This window comes from Xiphophorus couchianus, chromosome 17 (assembly GCF_001444195.1).
Source record: "Xiphophorus couchianus chromosome 17, X_couchianus-1.0, whole genome shotgun sequence".
NCBI classification, from domain to species: Eukaryota; Metazoa; Chordata; class Actinopteri; order Cyprinodontiformes; family Poeciliidae; genus Xiphophorus; species Xiphophorus couchianus.
Genome location: NC_040244.1, coordinates 11,783,693 through 11,796,948, shown reverse-complemented (window position 1 = coordinate 11,796,948; position 13,256 = coordinate 11,783,693). Strand labels below are relative to the sequence as shown.

The window sequence follows — 13,256 nt, the reverse complement described above, 5'->3', positions numbered from 1 at the left end:
GATGACGAGGTCACTGTGCTGAGCCTCGTAGCTTCACAGTTCAATTTGGATTTGCATAATCCGGGCGCTAATTTCCACGGCAGCACTCGTGCAGCAGATTTCGACAGGTGACGAGGTTAGACAGCGATCCCACATTCCACCGATCCGTCAACAGAGCAGGGCAAACAACTCTGCGTGTGATAAAGTAGACCAGGAATAAAGAATGGATGAAGAATTATACATGTAAAGACAGGAGACTGGAATGAACAACATGAAATGTATGGATTAAAAGCATCCAGCGCTAACCGTGTCCACTTTAGTCGGCGCTAAAACAGACAAACAACAAAAGGTACAAAATCCTTATTTAAAACCTGGCCCTTTTCCTGGAATGGTTGCTCCAAAATGGCCGTCCCAGTCTAAGTTTGACCCAGTGACACATTTCCTATCCCATCTGTGGGACCCAGAGGAAGCGAGAGGCTCCCCGATCACAAGCAGAGCCCGAGCAAGTGTGTCTGCATCCCTCTGCCGACTTAGCATTTGCTCAGTGAGCCACAGCTTGTCTCTGAATAATTCAGTCTTTCTTGCGCACACATTTGGGTGCTGTCAGCCCCTGCTGTTAATTTGTACCAGATGCATCCAAATCACTCCGCTGCCCTTTTCTTCTCCACATTATGATCTTTCATCTTCCCTCCCGGCTGCCTCTTTGACCCCTATCTGCTTTCTCTCTCCTCATCTTTCTGCTTTATCTTTTTCCACACTGCTCATCTCCTCCTCTGCTCTCAGCCTGCCAGCTGACTTTTTTCTCGCCTCTCTTTCTCATGCATAAGTAAATGCAAAGTAAGGAAAAGCTTCTCTTTTGGTCCCAAAGTTCTACCTCTAAACATGCATAATGAAGTAGCCTGGAAAGTGAACTGCACAGAATAATAATAATAAAAAAGATCTGATAATGGAAAATGTGCAATGAGATGAATTTTCAACATTAAACTTTAGAGAAAAAATCTTCCCATATCATATAAATCATACCACATCATTGAAACGACAGTTCTTTCTTTTAAGGTTTTCTCATAGAATCAGAAATGTAGTTATTTCAGTGATTTTAGACATCTTTGCAGCTTTTGATTTCTTATGTCATAATATTTTGATGATTTTCTTTCTAATTCTCTATGAAGATGTTCTTCTGCCATTGCTCTGACATGTGGAGTGCCACAAGGAGAGTTTTCGGTCCTCTACGGTTATTCCTCTATAGACTTTGACTCTGCTGATAGTATTTAGTTCTTTTCGGTTTGGGATTATTGACAGCTCATTTCCGCTGGATAATGGGTTTTGGTTGGAACTCGGAAAACTCTATGTGTGCCTCTGGTTAATTTAAGATAGTCTGTCAGAAATGTAGTTTAATTCTGCAAATCAGTGCTCGCAGGAGCTATATTGGATCTCAAACTCAGTGTGACTCAGGGTTCTTTGAAAGCCAACTTCTCTGGCGTTCAATTCCATTTTCCAAACTATCACCTGGAATTTCTGACTTAGGAGAAAAATTGAACAAATCACAAGAACACAACGTACTACTTTTACTGAAACACCCCTGGATTGGAACTATAACAATGCAGAAAAATTAACATATCAGGATATATCGTCATGCTTTATTATCTTACATGACGTGAATCAATATGGCGAGTTCTTATGTAGAAGGGAGCAGGACAAAAAAAAAAAAGAGGAATATTGTTTCGCAAAAAGAGAGAAGGTGTGTAAAACTATCTGGTGCCTGATACATCACGGCGTAAGTGAGTGTCTCTCCAAGTGTTTGTGTCTTCCTAATGCATCCCCACCCTTTGTCCTGCCTTCTTCAGCCCTGACTGTAGCATGATACAGCATAATGTTTCACCCTCTTTCTGCAGCTCCACTCTTTTTCCATTTGATCCTCTCGTTTCTGCCCCGCAACAGACAAATGCAGGACTGAGCAGATCCCCTGAATTTATTCGGCATCACAACAGTGTCTGCTAAACTCTATTTATAGCCTCCTTTACTTACTGTACTGCGAAATAGGCTGCATAGAGACATGCGCATTTCTGTGTGTGTGTGCATGCATTTTGAGTGTGCCCCCATGTGTGTGCACACATGGGTTGTGAGTAAGAGGTTTGTATGCATGCTTGAGAGGATTTTATGAATTATCATGTTTCATCTCTTGGCTCAGTCACTGTTAATAATAAACTGTTATTTTATGATAATATGCTCATATGCATGCGGCCTAAAGAATAATATATGCCACTTGCTAAATAGTATCATAGGTGGTCTGCATCTACTTGTATATTATCCAAATGTAACAACCTTTTACTGGACATACTTTCGGTCATTTAAATGCAGGTGTGAAGGCGCGCGTGTGTGTAGACACACAAAAGACTCACTGATGTCTTTCTGTCCAATTAGCCGCCGACCCAATTCCCTGTGGCTGTCTCAGAGTCACTCTGCTCTTTTAATGGTTTCACTCCATCATCATACCCCGTCTCCTTGTCTGCCTCACTGTGAAACACTGCCCAGTTGAATTCACAAGCGATGCCCCTCTCACCACGGACAACTCAGTCAATAGCTGTGGACACGACGGCCCCAATTCTATCGTCTCTCCTAACGTTACTGAGACTCAATGGTGACAGGGGTTTTCAAGTGGCAGGTGAAATTTGGGAATTTCATCTCCGACCGATTCCCAATGAGATTTTGAAGTTGAATTATTGGGTCGTGTTGTTTCAATGCTTCACTGTGCAGTCACTGCATGAGTTTATTCCGTTGCCATGGTAACTTGTTACTGTGCTTACATTTCTTGTTTTGCATTGTAACCAGTTGGTTGAAATGTAAGCAATTCAGTGATTACGTGCTACACCTAATAATACAGCTGGTCATTTATTGACAACATCATCAGATCATCTTAGAAGTGAACACAATGCACTGCTGCACCGCTTATCTATGATGCTTTACTCTGCTATGGGACATTTATAGCCCGGAGCCTCCTTTAGTTTCTATGGTTGCACACACTTATACTCAGGCGCATAACTGTTGTGCTCTATTTTCAGCAAGCTTGTTTTCTGCAATTATTTAATGCTGCAGTCACGGTTTTATAGGGGATATAGGATCATGTTTGTATTATCCGAATAACTTAAACGCCCAAGCAAGTATTGGAGTTTACGGTTCCCATTTGCTTGTGTGCATATGCATCAAATGTGGCTGCTTGTGTGTGCAGCCACATGCAAGTGATATCTGTTCACTCACCTATTTCATCCGCACGCTGCAAGCTACTGCCCCATTCTCCTGTTGCCATGGTGAACTCCCTTTGGCCTACAGCAAGTGTATAGGTGTGAATGCCTGCTTTCTGTGTGACTTTCAGCTCTGGTTTTACTTGTGTATGTATAGAAGCATACATAAGTATGCTTATGTATGCATACATAAGTATGCATACATACTTATGTATGCATACTTACATAAGTATGTATACTTATGTAAGTATGCATACGTACTTATGCATAAGTACTTACTTATTACTTATGCATAAGTAAGTATGCATAAGTAAGCTTTACATACTCATCCTTCCAGGCATATGACAGTTATAGATGTCTTTGTGTATATGCTCATCCTTCGGCACATGTCATTGGGTGCGGTATCAGGGCTTTCTTGGGTGCAAGTGTCATATGAGATCAAGCATTGAGATGGATGTGGGAGGAGAATGCAATGACTCACAGAGATGGTGGGAGGAAGAGGTCCTTGTCCTCCTTGTTCTCTGTTAGTCCTAACTATTTAGTCGTTCCAATGTCTGTCTCTGTCTGCAGTTTTTTTTCTTTTTCCAGAATAAGATCACAAAACATTGTGCAATTATCACAAGCCCTGAGGTATTGACTGCAACTTTTCTTTGTTTTTTATTTGGGTACAAAATAACATTCTGAAACCTTTATAAAAGGAAGGATTTTACACTTTGCCAACAAAAAAAATGCTATTAGGGATTAGGGGATTTAGTGACGGATCAATATAAACTGTCAATAGTTTGACTTTGACAGTGTTTTCTTTTTGTTTAGACATGTTGCAATCACAAACTCCCATATACAATGGCTTGAAAAGGTATTCAGATCCCTTGAACATTTCCATAGTTTGTCAAATTTGTCACCGAAAAAAAAAAAAAATAATTCTGACTTTAAAGTCAGAATTCTGAGATTAAAGTCAGAATTAAAATTCTTTTTTTTTTCGGTGGCCCTAATCCTCTTCCGTACTTCCACGTTCTTCTTCTTTTTGATTTTTGTTAGCGACTGGAGAAGCGTACGGTATGCATTACCGCCACCTACTGGTAAAGAGTGAGGCTCAAATTGTCTATTTTATTTGTCGATCAATTCTGTTTTCTTAAATATAAACAAACAAACAAATAAATAAAATTTTAACACATTCTGAATCTCCCTGTAGAATATTTCTTTTTACTAAATATTTCTAATTTTCCAACATACATTTTTCTATCATAGCTCCTACATAATATGTTCTATTGTTTCATTTTCTCCACAATATTGGCAATTTCCTGCATTATGTTGCTGTATTCTGTGGCAAGGACGTCTTTTTTGGGGGGGGGGTGAAACGTCCAACGTCTCAGTTTACCTGTTAGCAACCGTCACAGCTGTTCCTCGTTGTATCTGATTGATCTGGCCTTCCAGGCCTACCTCCGCTCACCGGCTAACTTCCGCTAGCCTGCCCGTTCGATACCTTCAATTTGTGTTGTTTTCCGTAGGTAAGTTCTTATTTTATTAAACATTTCAGTTGCGGTATAGTTCTCTGTATTCTGAATTCTTTCCTCCAAAAATTATTATTTTTATTACGCTGAATATTAGCAGACGCTGGATATTAGCAGGCCTGCTAGCTTGTATCTCTTACTCATGTCCACTGATCTTCTTGTTTTCTGTTCCCATACATTCTCTATATGTCCATTTTTCCTTGTTATATTTCAACCTTCAGCTTCCTGTGGCTTCCACCTCCACAGTGTTGTTTGAGAGAGAGTAGAGCGTTGTATATATTTGTACATATAAATACATGTGAGGTTTGTCTTCGCTCCTTGCTATATGCAAATTTTTTATTAATGTAGAGCAGGAACGGACATGTTTTTAGGGCGGTTGTTCCAGGAGCAGTCGCATCCAAGCTTCAAAGCATCATCCCTGCTCCACCTAGCAACTGTCTCCAAAGTGAGCAGCACACCGGCTTTTTTCCCCCCCCTCCTGTCTATCTTTCTCACTCTCCTCTTTCATTCCTTCACTCTTTCAGCACACCCTTCTCACTGTGACTGGAAGTAATGGAGATAAATTTACAAGCTCCCGTGCAGGTAGCTCCACACACACCCCCATGCACACATTTTCTGTGTTGCTGGTATTAAAGCAGATTTGAAGACTTCAGCTGCGTGGAAGCTTCAAAAGAAAGATATTCAAAAAGGGACCTTTTGGTTACTATGGCAATGACAGAGATATGAATATGACAGGCTTTCTAGTAAAAATGAAGCCAGATTGAGCACATCTCTCCTCAATGATACAGTACCTGTGTTGAGAGCTCACTTTAAGCCTGTGCACCAACTCTCATGCTCTCTAATTCTGTGTGTGCCCTCTTGTTGCACTGCTTTGTGATGCACACTCAAACACAACCTCAATATAAATGCATTGCTGACATTTTTATTTGTTTTGTGCTTAGTGTTAGGACATTATCTCATTTTAATTTGAAGTCTGTTGTCATTGATTTATATTCTCTGGTTGGATCTAATGATGACTGACTGGCATGATGCTACATAAGAGGCTTTAGGGAGAATAAATATAGATTACGATATTAGGACAGTACATCATGCTTGTGCTGTGTGTAAGGTGTTATTGTGCGTTTTCCCTAAATATAGCTGGGCCGAATCTGTCAGAAAATCTTGACATCTTAAGGCTTTTTGTCTTGTGTGCTGTTGGCGACGAGGATTCAGTTTCAGGCACTTTAAAGTAAACTGCTGGGTACCAATCTTCCCTGTAAGGTGGCAGTGGCTTTTAACTTCCTCCGAGAGCACACTGTGCTCTGACACTCTGAGGATGAATCAGCACAAACAGGGCATAGAGGGTAAAACCTTGAACTAAAAGTTGAAACGTTTTCTGTCAGGCTTGTGAAAATTTTGACTTTTATCAGAGAAGGCTCTGTTGGGGAAGAACTCGACTTCATTATTTCATGACAATCAAAACTTTACAATTACATTACAATTGTTTATCATTCCCCAACTATTGCTGTCCTACAGTTTTTTTTTTCCTGACAGCAACAAATATTTTGTTAGAAACCTTTGGGTTACTAAACCCAAAGAGATTGTGCAAATGCTACTGAGGCATGATATAACTAGATTAAGAAAAATACTGTTTTCTGTCAAAAACATGCATAGCTTTCTTATTTGTTTTTAGATTTATATCTGACTCCACAGTTACAGTTACCATTATCAGGTGTTTTTTATTCTTTATTTAGTTTTGCCAGGCTAACACTAGAAAGCTTACTTCAGTTTTGATAATGATTTGTGGTTAAACTATAACTTGAAAAAAATCCTTCTCCTGGTTTCAGCACTGGACTCACTCACCAGTGGCATTATTTTAAAAAAAATTATAGCAAATTATTGATTCTCAGTTAAATTAGTCACATTTTCAAGTGACACAGTTTTTAAGAAACAAAAGCAGTTATATCCAAAGGTCAAAGGTTTCATTGAGTTAACGGAATTATTCTACGGCAGCAGCGCGGCTATGGATGACATGTAGAAGAATTGTCTGTCTGCCCTTCAGTATTGTCCGCATGCGCAAAATTTCCTTATGTAAACAATAACATGCAGGTGGTCTACTGTACATTTGTATATGAGGTTATGGTTAAGTCAATGCCTCACCAGCTTTGCACCTCACTGCACGTCACTGGATTGCAGGGTATGCTGCACAAAATGTAATTGAAGTGTTTCAGCTTAAAAAAGCCCTCTAAAAATCTCAAATGTCCCTGTGACCTTGTCAGTGTAATAGAGTAGGTGACACATGCTGCATGAGCATCAGTAAAGTTAGACTGGTGGTACGTAGGCTCAGTCACAGGGGAATGATAGAATAGTGTTTCAGGGAGCAAGCAGTAGAGGGACTAAAACAGGTGTTAGTCGTTTCTCTGTGCATTTGTGCAAAAAAATGAATGTCAGTCCTTAAAGTGCAAATAATGTTTTCAAGTACCTTCTTGAAATGGCACTCTTAATATAAATTAAATCATGTTGTGAGAAGTTCTCAAAGCGTAAAAGAAGAATTCTATATTGGATATTCAAGTTATTGTGGACTGTATGCAGAAAGCAAATTCTGCAAAAAGTTAGAAAAAAGTAAATACAGAAAATGTTAAGGTAATTGATCAGATTCGCAGAACAATTGCGGTGAGTGGTGAAAATTGCAAGTCCGTGCAAAATTTGCGAAAGATGATGAGTGAACTTCCTAGAGGGACTATTAAGTTCTTTGATCATTCAAATTAATTTTGTAAAAGTCATTAAAGACAACAATTTCATCAAATTTAATTTTTGACAAATTGTGACAACTGCTTTAGATTTACTGAGGATAAAGGTGTTTACGTTTTTAGAGAATTCAATTTTAAAACTGGTGAGACCTTTCACTCAGAGCTTCATATACGAGAGGATAAGTCAGGGGATCAGCAAGGGCAGCAAGATAAGTTCACTGGAAATTATTAATGTCAGATTTAAATGTCACCTTCGTCTGGAGGTATTGATGCCTTTCTACTAAGCCAAGTTCTCAAAACTGTTTTAATAAGTTAACATTCTTTTCTTTTATATTGCAGAAAATATCTGTCTGCTCCTGAAATTCTCTGCAGTCTATTTTTTAAACATCTTTTTTTCTCAGCAAAATCAGAAAATATCCAGTTTGCAACAGAATGTGATTTGTCCACTCGCATTTAATTAGTTGCATAAGTTGATTGGTAACTTAGTTTCCAACCAGTTTCCATTTCACAAAAGCTTTCAACTAAAGCACAGAGGCTTTGCTCAGCTACAGGCCAATTCATATTCTCACTTTGTGTCCATGTTTAATTATTTTAGTCCAACCTGCGTCTATTTTGTGTGAAGCGTTTTGTATCTATGTAATGCTGCTGTGAGGAAGTATCTTCTGCATAAGAGATTTCATCTGGTTATGCTTTTGTTTTCCTATCACAATTGATTGTTTCAGACTTCCAACAAATTTTAATGTCAAGCTAAGATAGGGAATGCAAAATAATCAAATTTTTAAGGTAAAAAGTTGTTCAAGCAAACAAGTAGAAGTAGAATGCCTAGAGGGTGTGCAGCCTGGTGGCTCTGGTGTGAAACTCACACAGCATTTCACAAAAACACTTTTGTATCCACAGGCTAACATGGTAGTGGTTGTTATTTTTGCTCTCTGCCAGAAAATCCTGAAGGAGAATATCTGGTTTATGACCTTAAGCTCAAGCACTCTTTGGTTATGCAGCAGGACAATGATCCAAGGAATACCAGAATGTTCACCAATGACTCGTTCAAAATAAAGTTTTAGATGACTCAAAGCTTTTCTAAATAATGTGAAAATGCGGTTAAAAGGTGATGATAGTTTCATAAAGGTGTCCACTGCTTTCTAAATGCGGCTGAAAGAGCTGATCAAATTTACCAACTACATCTGACTTTCAATATTTTCATTAGACCACATTTGGAAAGCAAAGATGGATTTAAAAATATCAGTGGATCTCTAAAATTTGGTTAATATACTTTTAGGCATTTATTTATGTAAATTAGTTCTTCAATATGTTTCCTTCAGGTTGTGGACTCCATTTTAACTTGACCAGTGTACTTGGATTGTTTTTGTGGAGAAAGTTTTTGTACATTTGCTTGGCATTGTTCCCCAAATCATCACATTTCCACCACAGTTGGCATCAGGTCCTAATATGTTGTTTGACTTTTGCAATGCATCTTGTGGTTGATTCAAGTAGATCATTGCAAATACAAGTTGTGCAGCCATGATCTTTTTGCACATATAGAGCCATGGCAATGTTTTGGCAACCCTTAAACAAGTGTTACTTGTTCAAGATTTTTCTCCTTCAACTTTGAATATTTATGCACTGCAGTCTTACCCTTTGGTTCAGTTTGACAGAGGAATGCATGTTTTCGACTCGTGTATAATCCTTTTTACAGTAGAGTGGAGTTCTTATCGTTTGGAAATGAAAATCACTTTTCCCAGATTAATGAGCAGCAACAACTGCCTCTTTGCGGTCACTGCTGAGGATTTTCTCCTCTTGAGTTGTTAACACACACACCTGCATGCGGGTGTAAATTCCTTTATGGACTGTCTGGATATAGTGACTAAATGCTTTGAGGCATTTAGTGATACAGTATCATGGTTTTCTAGATATTACTCTTGGAATGCATAAAGGTTTGGATTCCTTTTTCTTAAAAAAATAACCCCACAAAAATAACTATTTGTACAAGGAACAAAAGAAGCAAAATTCAATTAATAAACTCACCTGGCTTGGATTTCAATATTTGACCTTGAAAAGACAGACTTGGGGACCATCTGGAAAGACCATATGTCCTCACACTTCTGAGTCCAATGAGAAAATAATTTCAAGGCTCTTTGGTCAAATTAGCATCACTGTTCACACAAAACGTCTGTGGGTGTGCTTGGAAACATGCATTGTTTGCTTTATTTTGAAAGCTTGCTTGGTTATGATCCAAAGAACAAGACCTGCCAAATCTTTTGCTTCTAGGGTGGTTCATAACTAAAACAAAAGTGGGAGTCTTTATGTAATATGATTCTTTTTTTCTTCAGAAATGCTTTAATGAATAACTGGACTCTTGATTTTCTTATTTAAAAACAAAAACAACAGACAATTTGTGGACATCTTATCGTTACATTTCACCTGCAAATGTGATAAACACATTTCTACAACAGTAATTTCCATGTCCAGCCAGGAAATTATGTGTAACATGCAAACACATAGCTCTTTGAAAAAAGCATTAACATCCCTAATGCTTTGGTCAAGATTTTGGTCTGCATTCAAATGCTATTTGTGGGGGAAAACCAACACTCCTTGTGTTGGTTTTCTTGAATACACCATTTCCCTTCATTTGGGGTGGTATTATACTGTGGAAAATCTGGTTTGAGTTGACTGAAAGCGCTAAATAAATGAAAATGTTTCAGAAAAACCCAATTACGAATGTGGAGGTTCATGACAAAATGTGTAAAGGTTCAGCAGCTTGAATGGTTTTTCCCAGGTATTGTAGTAATACATCTTTGTCTGAATCTATAAACCTACAAAAGCAGGAAAACAATACCCCACACAGTCCACAGCAAAACCTTTTTGTGCATGTCTGCTGGTGGTGGCTGTGTGCTTCAGGCAGTTCTCTGGATGACTGGTGTTGGCTGGAATAGACTTTGGTCATTTGTATTCCCAGTGGGAGGAAAAATCCATTTCCAACAAGCACCATAAAAAAAGAAACCAAGAACAAAAAGCAAAAATAGGACAGACAAAAGAACAAGTTAAAACAGTAAAAAAGTGCCATGGAGCCCAAAGAATCACCAAGTGAATTGTCAGAGGAGGCGTTGTGATGCAAAGAGCAAGGCTGTAGTGTGTCTAACTCCGCCCACATTGACCTTGCTCAGACCTCCTGAATTTGTCCATTCACAGTGGATTGCACACACACACATACACACAAAACAATACACGCCACGATTGAAAATCACCAGGAGAAACTGTTGTCGGGGGTCCAAGCTCTAACTGAATGCATTCCTGACTTCCTTCCTGCTTTCAGTTGTCTTTTGTAGCAGAGTGAACAACACCAACTTTGATTCACAGACTGTTCTGTTTCTCCTCTCCGTCTTTGTTTTTGGCGTGCACATGCCTGGGTGTGTAGGTGTGTGTGCTTGCCTTCTGACGCAGGGTAGATTTGTCGATTTGGACCCCCACCAATCGCACCCCTGAGCCAACACACACTGCCCTTTTGTTCAAGCTTGCCCACTTGACTGTAGAAATAGCACTTTTCTTTCTCCACCTTAAGAAACAGTGACAGCAGAGTGTGAATTTGCGCTGAAAGATACAGAAAGCTGTGTTTACTGCATCTTTTTAAATCTATTTTTTTTATAATTTTGATGGAAACAGACGAAAGCCACCATTTTGGCTGATAATTCAACACACACACACACACACACACACAGCATAATCATTTAATAAAACAGTGTGATAATCACAACTTTCTTAATTGGTTCTGCTGGTGGTTCATGTGTAAAATGTGCCATCATGAGTTTACTAATGTGTGCTATGATATTTGAATCATTCCTTTGTTATATTTGTTGCTGCTGTGATGACCAGCAAACGGCACCATGGTAAAGTACTTACACAGTTCTTAAAGGTAATACAGTGACGATTAAAGTCGACCCACCTCTGTTATGTCGCTGATTTGCCTTGAGAGATAGTCACAGAACCTGTAAAGACTATAAACTGTGTGGTTAGGACTGAGAGCAATATATAAGCAGTCTAGTTTGATAAATGCATTATTAATATGAACATGATACTGTTAACACTTGTCTGATGCAACACTATGTTGTTGCTTGAATTTCGATCTACAAGGTGCGGATTACAACAGGACTGTATTTGGCATTTCTCCTACACTGCCAGATATGAGAAATGCCAAACAGCTTTTGCAATTTTGCTCAGGTGAAGACTTCAGTGTTGTAAGCCATCCTTAACTTTTGTCACCTTTGGTATTTCAGATCTGCTGTCTTGGGATCAGACTGTGTGATGTGCTGTCAGATGTTTCCATCTAAAGATTGGAAGACAAGGTTGGTGATTTTTTTTGTTGGTTTAATTTTCCTGATTTGCCACAGAATCTCAATTTGTTCATTCTGCTGTAGTTTTAGTTTCATACCAGATATGCACATGTATATAGGCCAAAAATATTTAGCCTTAATGTCTTCCAAATGTACTGTCTTCCAAGTGGCTATTTCTTGTCTGGACTCCTTATGGTGTCTTTTCAATAAATGTCTTTCTTCTTGCCACTCCTCCATATTGCCCAGAATTGATGCTGCACAACAAATAACTGTCTTGTCAACAGATTCACCCACCTGAGTTATTAATCTTCGTAGCTCCTCCATAGCTTGTGTTGTCATGCTTAAAAAGCACCCTTGTTTCATAACTCTGTTGTTCCTTGAAGTGCCAATATATTCCATTCATAAAAGACAAACGCTGCATGCATTAAGTAAAAAATTCACTTTTTTCTCAGTAAAACATCTCGAAGCCAAACTCTGATGTCCATCTGTCAGTGTGTTCATAGAGTTAGCAGAATGACAGATTTCATACACAATGGATCCATGCAAGAGTTTGGAATTATGGAGAAATTTGGTACAGATATTCATAGTCTGTCGAGGGTAAACACTGTCATCCACTGATTCAATTCGAAACAGATGACACATAGCTTTGCACAGACATTTGCACACATTTACATAAAGCATTTGGGAGTTTCAGTGACATGGATTACCATAACATTTGGTATCGGAATGAAATGTGATCTATTTAGGAAGACCTCAGTTATTATTTCTTACTTCATTACATTACGACAATGTTGACATTTTCATTTTAAGCAGATTAGTATTCACAGGGAAGATGACAGGTTTCCTTTCACTTTAAAGCAAAAGATTAAAAAATCTGGTAAACAGAACATCAAATCTTCCAGCATTCTCCTTACACTTGACATGTAATGTTTAATTTCAACTGGTCGTCTGTTAAATTTTCAAAAGGTTTTAATCAGAACACATTGTTCCATTGCACAATTCCTGTTCCTATGCACTTCAAAATGAAGACGACAGGGAATTGAACAGGCTCAGTTTTGCTGCTGGAAGGTTTTATATGAAACCTGCATGGACACTTTTAAAGCTGAGCTGAACTTTGAAGAACCAACGCTAAATCTCACAGCACATGAATGACGACAGCAGGGTGACCATCAGCCTTTCATTCGTTCAGCCTACAGCCCATTCACACATGCAGCTTTACTTCCCCACACAGACCCGCCCCACACTGCTGACCACAGACAGTAGGGATATGATTGTGACTCCATCCCTTTCTTTTTCTTCAGTTATTCCTTACCACAAACACTTTACTCAGTTCGGTACAAAGAGGACTTTGTGATGGAGGAAAGCCAATGTCTTTCATTGTACTCCCAAGCTTTGTCTCAACATCCATACACATTGTGGATCTTTCAAAGCCGTTATTAGGAGACTTGTGATGATGAATCACAAATTTTTGCT

At 38.8% G+C, this 13,256-nt stretch overlaps 1 long non-coding RNA gene across 3 annotated transcripts in view; it reads left to right on the top strand.

Moving 5' to 3' along the window:
* The first annotated feature begins 4,594 nt into the window (after positions 1-4,594).
* Positions 4,595-13,256, top strand: part of LOC114161109 (uncharacterized) — a 47,472-nt gene continuing 38,810 nt past the window's right edge. For 2 of the 3 annotated variants that reach the window (XR_003598943.1, XR_003598941.1), the window contains exons 1-2: positions 4,595-4,722; positions 11,727-11,795. This is a non-coding gene — a long non-coding RNA (uncharacterized LOC114161109). Of the gene's footprint in view, positions 4,727-11,726; positions 11,796-13,256 lie in introns of all 3 variants that reach the window. The other variant, XR_003598942.1, reaches the window with a different exon arrangement.